The 13,972-nt window shown below is 37.0% G+C and overlaps 1 protein-coding gene across 2 annotated transcripts in view; it reads right to left on the bottom strand.

Moving 5' to 3' along the window:
* LOC308199452 (uncharacterized protein) overlaps window positions 1–13,768 on the bottom strand; it is a 490,488-nt gene extending 476,720 nt beyond the window's left edge. Inside the window, exon 1 of one of the 2 annotated variants that reach the window (XR_013954656.1) lies at window positions 12,639–13,768. The gene's annotated coding sequence lies outside the window, so the exon portion shown is untranslated. The remainder of the gene's footprint in view (window positions 1–12,638) is intronic. The other variant, XR_013954657.1, reaches the window with a different exon arrangement.
* Window positions 13,769–13,972: the final 204 nt, after the last annotated feature.

Raw genomic sequence — 13,972 nt, 5'->3', positions numbered from 1 at the left:
AACCACAAAACAGAAACATTCATAGGTATGGATTATCAATACAAATTATTTTCCTGTGGGTAACAGTCTGCAGCAGTTAGTAATGCTAGTAATGCAGTTATTAGCATTACTATTATGTACTGTTCTTAGCAAAGTTTTTTGTAAAAAAAAAAAAATCAGGCTTGAAGGAAATAACAAGGTATCATCTGTATGAAACTGGAAATTGTAAACAAAGTAATGAAGGAATCCATTTCCATGTTGAACTTTGTTTAGAACTTAATTCTATCAATTTTCATAGTGAAGATAACATGATATAAAAACACCTCTCCTAATAAATATTTATCATGTGTTTAAAAAAAAAAAAGAATACCTGCAGATCATGCTCAGCCCAACCTTTACAAATTCGCATACTGCATTCCAATATTCCTTTTCCACATTTCCTCCAAAAATAAAACTGAGCAAGAAGAAAAATGAAACAAATTAATTTGCAAAACATTTGAGCAGGTATTTTGTTGCTTCACTGGATAGAGATTAGGTCATCTCATTACTTTCATCTCTATGACAGCATGTCATGTCCACAAACAGTTCTACTGCATTAGCACAAGGAGGCATTACAGAATAGCTGGAAAAGTCTCTACAGAAAACAAAAGAGGTGGTTTAGTCATCTTTTTCTAGAAAGAGCTGACCAAAGATAGACTTCTTGGCTGTGTTAAATATTTGTCAGATGAGTAAATGAACTTTCTTTCCTAAAAAGTTGAATACTTGGTTGATTTGCTAACTCAATGGATATGATGCAAAACACCGAGCCTCATTTCCCCAAAATCTCATTAATTCCCCTAATTTATATGCGGTTTTAAAATCAAAATAGAAGCTCATAAAATCATAAAATGGAACCTACAATAGCACACAAATTGGAATAGAGAAGAAAAAATCTGCCTGCCTGTCATTTACTGATCACATTCAAGACAGCAAAATTGTTTCCTTAGGATTCATATTCTCATGGCAAATAACTGCACTGTCATTTCCAGTGCTATAGCACATAATACTGAATACATTGCAAAGCAGACAGTAGTTGATCATCTACTCAGCAAAAACACCTGACAAGAAAAGAAAACACAAGAAGCTACTGATTTCTCAAGTCACCAGCATTTTTCAGTAGTGCTCCTACTACGTACAATTTTACCTTTTCAGAAACATGGTATAAACTAAAAGATTTTTCTCACACATTTTCCCTGTATTCTGGCATCCCAAATCTAAAGGAATCTTAAACGTGCTATTGAAGGCTTTTCATCAGAAGAATGCACATCTGATAAGATACCTGGCAGCACTTTCACTTCAGTACCTGGGGAGGGAGGAAGGAAGGCGGTAAAATCTACAACAGTTTTGGGGAGGAGTGGAAGGACATCGGGCTTTTAGGCACTTTATCCAACAAGGTCTCTTAATAATCTGAGCAGAATTAGACTCTCCTGACCCCAGGTATATAAGACAGTTTTTTTCTTTTACCCAAGCACACAATACACTTTATCTCTGAGTAGATATAATACTGTTATAAATGATAATTGCAGCTAGGTATTCAATTTGGTCTTTTCAATGTTTCTCTTGTATGAGACACAATGCTGAAAGTATATCAGTACTTGCTAAATGAGCTCATGAAAGCCAAATACACACTACAGGGTTAAAAAAAAAAAAAAAAGATAAATAAGATAAATAATGCCAATACAAAATATTTAGAACCAGATTGTTGATAACCTCATTCAGACTGAGTGATATCTTAATTCACACACACACTCCCTTTATCTGTAATGTTTGACACAACTTAGTCTACAGAAATCCCACTCCAATATTATGCTAATGCTTGCCAATTACTAAGTGGCTACTAATGTCAGCCTACTTCAGAGCATTGACTGAAAACTTACAAAAACATTGGCAAAGTAACAGTTACAAAGACTACTGCTCCACAGAGCAAGGCAGAACAATCTGCATTGCTGGCCCAAAGCAGCTGCTTTTTGAGATTGAGATAAAAATGCCTGTTCTATATCGGACAAATTTTTGGCTCGCACAAAACGAAACCTACAGCATGATCTAACTGTTGCTGAAATGATGCCAAAATGCATTTATTACCATGGACAACCCTAGGACATCCAGTCTGAACAGTTACCAGCTTAACTCAGGGAGGCCAAACAGTAATATTTAGAATGTTTGCAACACACAAGAAACGTTAAGAGTTTTGTTGCTATCTTCCTTGAATTTAATTACAACAACTTTGTAGTTCTCAGTATTCACCTCAGATTCACAGCCTCCAGAGGCATGTGATTATATCAGATTTTTTTTGCTTTGATGAAATGAGCTTTAGAATGATCCAGTTTTCATATAGACTTTGAAAGCGACACAGGAAATTACAGACAAAATAGAACCCCCCACCCCCATAATACTCCCCAAACTTAGTGTTAGAGGCATTCAGTTCACAGGGATACTGGAGGGCTGGGTGAACACTACTTTGGTATTTGTTAGTGCCTGTCTTAGCAATTCTCCATTTGTGAAACTAATTTGTTTTGAATTATTTCGGAGAACGAGCTTTCATAAATTCTGTTGATCCTTTAGGATATTTAATTAACTACTAATAAGGGATGTTACAAGCAATCAGACAAATACATTTCTTCATCAATTTATCACTTGGCTTAACACAGCCTCTTTCACATATTTGCATGGTTTTGCATGCTTCATCTTTTACTCAAGCCCTGCACCAAGGTGTACTTCTGAAGTCTGATGTTTTAGCTTCAGATTTTCCATCTTTCCTGGAATAAGCTCATAAAGAGAGGAAAAACAGAAAAAAGAACAGCAGCAAAAGTGCTGGGAACTTGGCAACTGACTGACTCCGATTCCCAAATTCATTTGTAAACAACCATAATGCAAAGCAGACATTAATTTATTGGTGCACCGTAAACTTCTGGCCAATTTATCAGCCCTGGCACTGTGCTGCTCAGAAAGCACTTGGAAGAAAGGCATCAGAAAGGTTACTGCCCGAGCTGCAGCTCATTTCCACTGCACAGTCTGAGGCCCTGCACAAACACCGGCTCTGACCAATGTGCATCAGATGCCTTGAAAAGCATTCCCAATGTCCATCTTTCCCAGTCAAAGATGGCAAACAATGAGTAGTAATATAGCCTTGAAAAGCCCTATAACCAGACTGTTAATTCAACTAATTCACTATGTTTGATTAGACTGTAAATTGTTTTCTGCTGCTTCTGTAGACCTGAAACATCACTGTTGCTGTCATGGGGCAGGAGAAAGCCCACTCATTCGAATCAGTGGTGGCAGTACTTATGGTCACCTTCCTGCTTTTTACCAGTTTTGTAGACACAGTGCTTCCTTAATTAGCTTGTGAAAAACATGATCAAAATATGCCCCTCAGGGACAATGGCCATCTTTGCAATTTCAAACCAGACACAGAGGGGGAGGAGGTACTGTGCTACAATGCAGCGGGAAGGGATTGATGCTTCTGTAACCACGTTCCCTACAGTTGCTGCTTGGCAGCCCTTGCCGTCCAGCTCCAGCACTCAGCAGCATCCTGGCAATACAGGCCAACCAGACCCCTTGTACCTAACCTGAGGGACTAGGGTGCTTCAATGTAGTTTCTTCAGTCCTTCAAATACCAAAATTTGCCTAAGCTTAGCAATAAAATTCTTAATATGATACTATTAATGTAGCCTGGTGATTATATAAGACAGCGAACTGTCTCAAAAATACTGAAAGATGTATACAGGCATGAGGAAAAAGACACCAACCAGACTGCTGTAAGTCTTCCTGACCTGAAGATGCCCAGACTATTTGCTTCACTTTCTTCTGTTCTCCTTGTCCTTTGCTGTACTGCTGCAATCAAATGACTTGCTAGATTCTTTCTTCCACAAATCTATTGTAATGGGTACATTTTTATGATTACAAAAGCTGTAAACCTAGCATCCTCTTAACCCAGCAAGTCTTTTTCTCAGGACAGGGAAAAGTGCCCATTTTCCAGCTCTGGAAAAGACTTGCTTCTCTTTTGAAAAAAAAAAAAAAAAAAAAAAAAAAAAAAAAAACTTTTCCACAACCCTCAGAAGTTGCATGGCTAACAAGAAGCTATTTTTGCTCAATCAAGTAGCACAACAGGGTCCCACGGGGGAGAAAAGAAAACCGGGGAAATTCAAACGGCATTTGCATCTGCCTCAAGCAGGCATGCAAATGGGATCTGTAGGAAGCTCTGTGCTGGCTTATTGCCTCACCCTCTCAAGAGGAGAAAGAAGCGGGATGGGAGGCTGCACCAGGGAGCCTCTCAGGGCATCCCGTCCAGAGCCCCAGCCCAATGTTATCAGCTGGCACTGCTCATCAAGAATTTAAGAACAGAAAAGTAGAAAGATAAATACAGTTTTTTCAACTGGTGAATATGATCATGACTTCTCCACAGACAATTCAGATCCAAGGCTTTAGAATATACTCTTTTTCTAGTCTATGGTGTTGCTTTGGACCTGGCTCAATAAGAGGCAAAGAACACATTACTGTTTCGCAGTTCAGAAGAAAAAGTTTTGATATTCCCAAATCTCTTTCTACAACAGTCATGGATAGCAAATGAAAACATGTTGTTCATATTTATAAGTATATTTAATTGAAGTTAATTTTCTTTTTAGAATAGCTGTCTTTTTAGAACAGGACAAAAAAGAAATGCAAACATTTTTGACCTGGGATTTAATTTTATATATTTAAGCACAATGTGCTGGCTCACAACATTGGTTGGGCTAGAGCAAATATTGCATTTTAAAACTTTATGGAACTAATTTATAGTGTAGTGCAGGCACAGACTTGATCTCCTCCTGGCAGCAGAATTTTATGTTTCCATTTCAGCAATACTGCCTAACACAATAATATCAGGCCAGCAAATCTTAAATATAAGTTAAGCTAACATGATCCATTATCTTATAAAGCAAGAGTACCCTGTGGAGTCATGCTGAATATGCCAAGTGATTTTTCAAAATTTAATCATCCTAAATGTCAGATAAAGGTGCTTTTGCTGTCACTCTTTAAAACCAGGAAAAAAATCTGAGTGTGCCTTCAAGTTATACAGAAAACTGTTCAAAAATAGCTATGTTAAAATATCAACGTGCTGTTTGCTAAATGTAAGGAAGGAAATATTGAAGTGTTTTATTGCAAAATAAAGAATTGCATCTTTCCAATAAAGATCACCAGTTTTCATATCAATATAGTTATTACTATTTCCTTCCAAGATCAATTTGTCTTTTGATGTTGCCTCTACAAGAGATGTACGACAGCAGTGACATTCTGATAAAAAAAATTAGCATGCTTTGAACCAAGCGTTTGTTGTCTTTAACTGTTGAGTTGATCAAATAAACAAGTTGGAAGCTTTCATAAGCATGCTCTTTACTAAGCCCACTCATGAAACAGGGTTGATATGAAGACTGCTCACTAGAATGATGTACAAAGATAGATGATATCTCAGGATCTAGATCCACGTGGCTAAGTAGTAAACATGAATTAAATTATACTGGTAAATTTGGATGTTTGTAAAATAAATTATAATAAATATTCCAAACATCTCCAAAAAAAAAGGGCAAAATTTTTGTGTTTTTTTTTTAATTACTTAAAGTTTCATCTTTTGAAAGACTGAATGTTGCTATACAAAATTAAGTGAAATACCAGAATTTCGTAACTGTTGACACTATAACATCACAAAGAAAGAAAAACAAATTTTATAGCTAGGTAGATAATTAAGTTAACAATTTCTTTGGATTATGAAGAACAAGCACAGAGTTTGAGAGCTATGGATAGTGTCTATGGATCTAAATCCACCCATTCTCTTTCCTGTTTATACCAATGTCTTAGATAACATACTGCATTTAAAGGTTGGACTAAATGATCTTAGAGGTCTTTTCCAACCTGAATGATTCTATGATTCACTGTGCATACACTGCCACATAAATTTATTTTATTTTTTAAAGGTAGTAGGCCTAGCAAGTTGTAAGACTGAATTTTAGGATGATGTCAAGCTTGCAATGAGCTTGGAGCTGTAAACAGATCTATTAAAATTTGTAATCTTAACTAGCAATTTGCACACCTGTGTGCACACACACACACACATACAAAATGTTCATACCAAAACACAGTCATATGCAGGCGGCGCTCACGTAAATAAGGCTGTGATAGAAAACTTGCATTCAGGAGCAGTGGTGTCAAGAACAAGGCAAAAATATATTTCTGGAAATTATCAGTATTATCAGTATTAAATCTTATTAAATTAAATCATAAGAAGAGAGAAATGCCTCTTTGTACTTTCAGAACACCAAAATCAAACCAAAGTCTGACTCTCCAGTCTGAAGCCAACACACCTGTCACAATGTAAAAAGGAGACTGGCCTAGTAGCTGTAAAAAACTTTCTTGGTTCTCATAAGTAATGAATCTGACCCATATCACCAAACCTGGAGTACAAATGTAGTGGAAATATTATGCTCATGCTTCCTGTGAATGGATTTCCCATCTTCATTTCTCTTATCAGTTAAAAAACAAAGCCAAAAAAAAAAAAACTTTATCTAATTACCACTCCTGTTTTAATGTTGTTCACGATCTCTGCAATCCACTGACATCAAATACAGACAACATACTACCAGCAAGGCTGTGGCTGATACCATGGAAGTCTACCCTGAGTCAGTAAAACGTACTTTTCTCCCTTGTGCAGTTTTCTGTATTGTGTGTTGCAGCCCAGGCTTTCTAGGAATTTTATAGCAAATCACTGGCTTTTTTATTATTATTATTATTTGCCTCAAATGACATGAATGATTCTCATGACAAGGCCTAAAGTAGGGTTGTAAACATGTGAAGACTAACATCTTGACAATGAAACTCAACCACAAGACAAGAGGCCTCCAGTGAGCAACTAACTAAACCACTCCCATAATTCATAATCTCTGTATTCAATGACTATGAGAAAGACATAAAAAGCAGCTTTAGAAACTTGGTGTTATACACTCTGGACAATCTTTTACTCATCCTGAAAAATGAGACTCTAAGCTGTCAAATGAACAGCTGCAGGAGTAGCCATTTAATCATATTTACTCTTCCCCATAACTATACCTAAGCAGCAGCGCAGCCTTTGGAAAGCTTTCTGGTACTGCATTATTGCTTCAATAGCCCTAGGCAACTGCTGACAGAAAGAGCATGGCCTAGCATAAAAAGCCGTCGAGATGTATGGTTTCCACTCTATATATTGCAGATACTGCCCATTTCACCAAACTACTTATTAATGTGGTCTGTATGCAAAAAGTACCATCCAAAAATGACTCCACTCTTTGTCATGCTACATATACACTTTAACTGTTAATTCAAACTTGCTTGTCTGAGCTATCAGATGTACTAACCGGTGAGGTGAGACATCCCCAACGAGCCCGCAGCATCCACAGCAACTGTCAGGGCACCCGCCTGCCATGCCAGGGCAGAGCCACAGCGCGCGGGCAGCACCTGCTGCGGGAGCAGAGCCCCAGCACCTGCCGGCCGCCCCAAGACACTCGGATGTGGGGACAGCAAAAGGAAAGGTGGGCATCTGCTTGGGTGGTCCATGTTCTACAGAACAGCCCGCCTCTTCCTAGGAGGAGGGCTCGTCAAGGTACATCACTAACTGAAGGAACTGAATTTGTTTCCTGAAGCAGACGGCATGAATGCCATTCTCTTCGCTGAACGGCTGGCAGCATGGCCTGGGACAGCACTTTGGAGATACAAGTAACAGAGCATAAGCACCTCAGCCTTCTGAAGAAAGGCTAGTAATCCATGAAAAATACTACACCAACCTGAAGATACTTTATGCTCTTATTTTATCTTTTTTTTTTTTCCCTCTTTTTCAAAGATTGCTAGAATATTCTCCAACGGACCTAAAGCCATTCCCTTTGGCCAACACACTTTCTTACATACACTCTACATTGAAAGCACTATAGCATTAAGTAAATTATTTCCACATCTTAATGAAGCATGGGATAGTTATTTCTCTTTTCTTCAGCAAAGATATGTAGAAGTATAATTGTCATGTTGCAAAAATCACTGCCTTTTTGATAATTCACATAGGAAATATGAAAGTCCAGAGGATGAAAAAAAAATTAAAAATATATCAAACAATAGACACTCAGAGCCTGTCAATTGTCAGCATAAGCATTTTATTCTGCATGGGAAAGAAAAGAGTTCATGCTTGACTGCATTTTCTACTAAACCTACAAATTACTTGTCAGTTTATCTTTTTTAAAATGACATTCTTAATTTTCTTTATTGCAGTTACATCACTTGTAATGGGGATTTACTTGTCCTAATCACTTACGTCCATACAGTTTATTGTCTCCATCAATAGTATTTTTGTTCTATTTAAGTTCCTCTCATATTTTCTTGTTTAAGGCCAAAGAAATCAGAAACATAAAATGAAACGCAAGTATTATGCCACCGTATCTCCATCTCAGTTGTTTTCCACTTAGGATTTCCAATATCATGATTCTTTTTAGTGGCTTGTCCATATCACAGTAAGTGCATGCTACTCATTTGATTTTGGTGACGAAACTTATCCATGAGTTTCTCATTCTGGTTAGATTACTGGAAGGTAATGCACTGTGCAACAAAAGCTGCAGAAGTTCAGTGTGTTCATAAGGTAGCAAGACTATGGAATTACTATTTGTGAGGAAAATACTCCTACCAGTCACAAACAAAATTGTTCCCAGCTGACAAGCAACAGGTTTAAAAACATAAAAAAACAGATGAACAGTTTGAATTTAGGTACAAACAATGGAACAAATTAGCAAGTTGCTTTTTTTTTTTTTTTTTTTTTTCCCAAACTGATATATACAGAAGATAGAAAAAAAAAGGAAACGTTTCTGGAAAAAAAAAAATTTATCCTATCAAACACTACCTGAGTTTTACCTCCCTTTTGCCTTAAGTTTCGCAATACAAGTCAATGAGCTGAGTAACAAGAAAATGGTAAGATAACATTGAACAGAACTAAAAATGCAAATTACTGGCAAAAATCTTTTCCTGCAAAAAAGAGGTGTAGGCAAAGAGCGCAGTTATGCGCCTTTTCAGTATTGGCAACCTGGAGGGCTGATAATATAGAACAGTGACAATCTCCACAAAGACCTACTTAACTCACATGACCAGCATAAAGGAAGACAGGAACTAATTCCTGTGAGATCTTAGGGTTAAGTATCACAAGGTTTTTGTCAAAGATGCAGTGCACTGGCAGTCATTTGAAATTAATGTGCAACAGGTTATCTGGGTCAGCTGTGGCTGGCTCAGACGAGAACATCTGGGACCTGTTTAAATTCTGCAGCATGAATCTGTCAGTCATTTATTTAGACCCAACCAAGTAAAAAGAAAGAACTGTCTCTAAAGAAGGAGCACAAGAACTGCAGGAGAAAAATCAAGGGAGGAATGTAATAGAAAAGTGATTAAAAACATGGAAACAATCTCACAGATTTGTTCTTTTTTGAGGATAAAAGAAGAAATAAAGGATGATTACTTTTCAGATTCATTAAGAAGCATGGCAGAAATTAACAGTGATGTTGGAATCATTTTCTTTTTAACCAGAAATTCAAAGCAAGGTAAAAAGTTAAAGGACTACTAAGAACTTGCTCCACATACATGGAAAGACCAGCATATACATTAAGTATTTCCTTCACCCTAAAACATCAAACAAACTTGCCTTTTGAAAAGGCTAAAGAGAGAGACTTAAGAAGATGATAAAAATAAATAAAATAAAAATGTGTACTGCATGTACCAGAAAGAATAAGTCGTGCCTCATTTTGATTATCTGTAACGTAAGGAAGATATAGAACTAGGAAAAGGAGAAAAAGTCATTTGAAAGCCTCTAAGGTTCTCAAAAGCAACTAACATATGAGATTTTGCTTAGATTAACACAGATTTCCTTAAACCATGGTATAAAACTTAATTGCCATAAGTTTCATTTCTTTTATCTCAGCAAAGGACCTATTCATATGACAAGTCAATCAGCTTCCTTGATTGATGCAATCTGCAGCTTAAAGCCAGGGAGAATTAGAGCAAGTGGAATCATTCCCTCTGGGCTAGGTGATCACATTCTCAACTACTTCATCAAGAAACTTCCGATACCGCAGGGCTTTCCAGCTTATAAACTATTCACCAGTCTCAGCCAGGTTACCCTTTCTTACAGCTTTCATCAGTGGAGTGAAGTCTGTTATGCCAGGATGTAGCTTCACCTGGCACAGATTCCTACAATATTGCAACAAGTGTTTATACAACCAAGATAATGCACTATGGATCTTTAAGTATGTACTACTGCTTTTTCTGCAAATAAGAATGGAAATGAAAGTTATTTTTTCCCCTTAAATCCAGGTAACCAGGTAACAAATCAAGTCAAACAAACAACTGCAAGTACTAGAAAATGTATTACCACATATTTATAGAAAAGGAACTATTGTGTGCATGTTTCGGGGAAGTCTGGAACATATTTACTTTAGAAGTTATTGTGTGTGTTTGCTCAGTTCTTAGTGTGTTTTTTTTCAGGCTCCACCTTATGACAACATATAACATAAAATCTTTTTTCTTGTTCTTTTGTTATGGAATCCTCATACATCTTTCATAACTAAACTACTGACTGGTGGTCTCCAATGAGGTTAATGCTCCAAGAATAATCTTTGAGCTTCTGAGACTATATATATATATATATATTTTTAAACACCAATGCTGTTGATCAAGTTATTCCATACACTTTCCTGAATTTTCTCTACAGTCCCCAAGGCAACATTTTCTTCAGTGAGGCCTTTGGATCAGAGAACCACTGGATGAGAAGAGGCTGGGACTGCCTGTGTGCAGTTTCTGACCAGCTGCACTCAGCCTCAAGTCCCTTCAGCTCTTACACGATCTACAGAAAGAGCAGAAAGTTTAGGCCCAAATACTATTTGTTAATCTCTCTCCCTCTCCAATTGTTTTTAATCCCCTCCCCCCCCTTTTGGTTTTTAAATTTAAGTTTGTAATTACACTTATAGGAACCAAGTGACAGCCCTTCCTTTAAAAGGCAGCTGTTTCTACAATTTTGAATTATTCACACCCCCTTCTTTTTCTTAATAAATATTTAAATGAATATGCATATATTTCATCTAAAAAGAACAGTTACTTCAATTATCCTTTCAACATTCTTTGGTTGAAATGTGGAAATATGTTTTCATGTTTGCCCAATTCTATAATATTTCTCCACGTTACTAGTAAATACAGCAGATAATATCTGGCGTATTTTGAAGAACAAGCCGGAGTCAGTGATCACAGACACACTGGCCACAGAGCTGAAAGCTCTTCTTGAAAAATTATCTTACGTGATCTGTGCTGTTGAAACCTACGACCATCTTTTTTGAACGTTTAAAGCATGCACCTTAACCTCTTGTATTTAAATATTTTTAAATACATTTTAGTTGAATTTCAGCCCCTGATTCCCCAGAAAGTGCTTTTGAAATCTTTCAGGAGCAAGAAGTAAAGTAATGGCCTAAAACAATACAAAGAAAATTTCAAGTGTGAGAGGCAGCTCAAAACCCAAATGAGAAATAGAAGCTGAACATAGCACTCCGGGAAGCAAGCTTCAGTGAAAATTATTGTAACAGCGACCATAATGGTCAAGAAAGGAGGTATAAACAAGGGTTTGGATAGAGTTTAAATGCTCTCCTTCAGGTATTCTGTACTGATGCTGAGGGACATGTCAGAAAGACAGGTTCTCCAAACTTAACGTGTTATTAGGGAATTGCAATGAAGTTTTACCTTTAGTTCTGCTCTACTAGAGATATTTCACTCATAGAACTGCAAAATATTATTGCCTTTATACAAGTACTTTGGAAAAATTGCAAAATCCTATTCACACTGGATACTAGTCTATGCTAGACCAAAATCTAACTTCCTCAGAAAATATGCTTTCTTCATAATAAAGAATTATTTAGGTGTTACATATAGAATGACTCATTCTTATATTTGTTTTGGTAAACTGGGAGATACACGATTTTACATCTTATGGAAGGTAAAATGTGACATTCTTTTTTTGGCAATAAATTTATTTTCAGAGCCACTTGCTCCATTGTTCAGCAAATAATCTGGGTACAGTTTGCAGTATTATCATCTGGCCTGTTAAGCAGATGTAATATTAAGCACTGCAGGAGGCTGCCAAATTGGCAATCATAAAGTGTAAATCTCATAATGGAAATTAATTCTCTGGAAGTCTATTAATTTGTATTAAATGCCAGTGTGCATATATTGTATCATAGTACAAAGACACATGTAACGCAGAGAACAAACGCATATAACCCCTTCTTCCCTCTCAAATCTTTCCAGGGTGGGATGTAAACACAAAAGAACGCTGGAGAAGACACTGAAGATGACAATTTTTATATCAGCTTAGTGTCCTTTTCTCTAGTTTTGCCATAGCAACTAAGCTAAATCTTTCTCACTTGGCGTCATTAGCTCCATGATTTGGCTGTGGAGAAAAAGAAATTGTGATCTGGGGGCTTTCCAACAGCATCCAATTCACCTTAAAGTCAGAGCCTCTAGAGAAATTCCTGGTTTGGGGTCAGTATAACCATCTCTGGCATTCAGTAGGCATACTCCTTTCAGGCATCAAATACAGGCTGGCTTACCTCCAAATTTCTCTACATTTCAGTTCCCTGGCAGGCTCTCTATGCTTTTACAATCAGCAGTCTACCTAGACGACAGGAAAGGATTAAGCTTGTCCTCCCGCCAGGCTAGCAGGCCTGCGCACCTCGGAACAAGCTCCGGCGCCTGGTGGGGACGAGGGTGTTGAAAGCAGCGCGGTTCCTGCACAGGAGGCAGTGGCAGATCTCAGCGGCTGGGTTCCCTCGAGATGCGAGCACACCTCTGCTCTCAAGGCACAGCAGCGCAGAGCCTTATGCTTGGGCCACTCAGCAGCACCACTCTGAATTTAACCCCAGTGACTAAACTAACGGCTGCTATCCAATTTTACTCATTTTCTGCCCTAGATTGGAACTGAAAGCCAGGGGAGCTTTGTTTTAACTTCTAGCTAAATTCCAATACTTTCAAATAAACTCTGTTCACAAACAAGTGTTTAAGCATACTATGCCAAACATACAGATCAAAACAATTCCCCCTGAGAACAGCTGTTCTTCATTCACTCAGCAAAAAAAAAAGAGCAAGATTATTTGTTAAAGGATGATTAAAAAGCAACATCATTTTAACTAAAATATATAGAAACCTCATATTTAATTTGAAATAGTTATGGTTTCTGACAACATCAATAACACTAAGTGCAGCTTTAAACTATTCAATAATAATTATGCTGGTTTTAGAGAACAGTATTTGGGAAAGAGAAGCTACATTCTAAACAATAAGATTACCCCATTTGCACAAATAACGTCTGCATTTCTGCCATCATAGAAATAATGTCATGCACCATTGTGTATAAACCATAAAAGCAGGATGATGAAGTAGCCCTAATAGCACCAGATAAAACAAACTTGTTAGCCATCTATCAGCAATTTTATCTTAAATGACCCATCTCACTTTCAGACTTCTCTCCATATTTCCATTAATGGCTATCATATTCACTAAAGACAGAGCCGCAACTTCTTGCAAGGGCCAGGATTATCTAAAAATGCCACGTGTTTATATGAAGCATGTCTTCTTCTCAAATGAAAAAAATGTAGAAAAGCTAGCAATTTTATATACTTTATACACTTCCAAGATAAAATTTCACAAATTTTCACTTTCAAATTCCATTTTAATGTCAAATTTAATTTGATAAAAATAAAAGGTTAAAATTCTTTTCAGTTAAGTAGGTCTAAATTTTTTCTTCAAGTGGTATCACTCAAAGAGCCTCAGAAAAAAAGTGTGATTGATCCATTTTTCTTAATTTCTTCTTACTTTCCTTTTGTTTCAGCTGTCAAGCAAAAAAATCCATTATTTGCCTGGTTCTGTTCTGCTATACTGAATATTT

This window comes from Anser brachyrhynchus (assembly GCF_964034855.1).
Source record: "Anser brachyrhynchus genome assembly, chromosome: 8".
Lineage (NCBI taxonomy): Eukaryota > Metazoa > Chordata > Aves > Anseriformes > Anatidae > Anser > Anser brachyrhynchus.
This window is presented reverse-complemented; position numbering and strand designations above follow the sequence as displayed.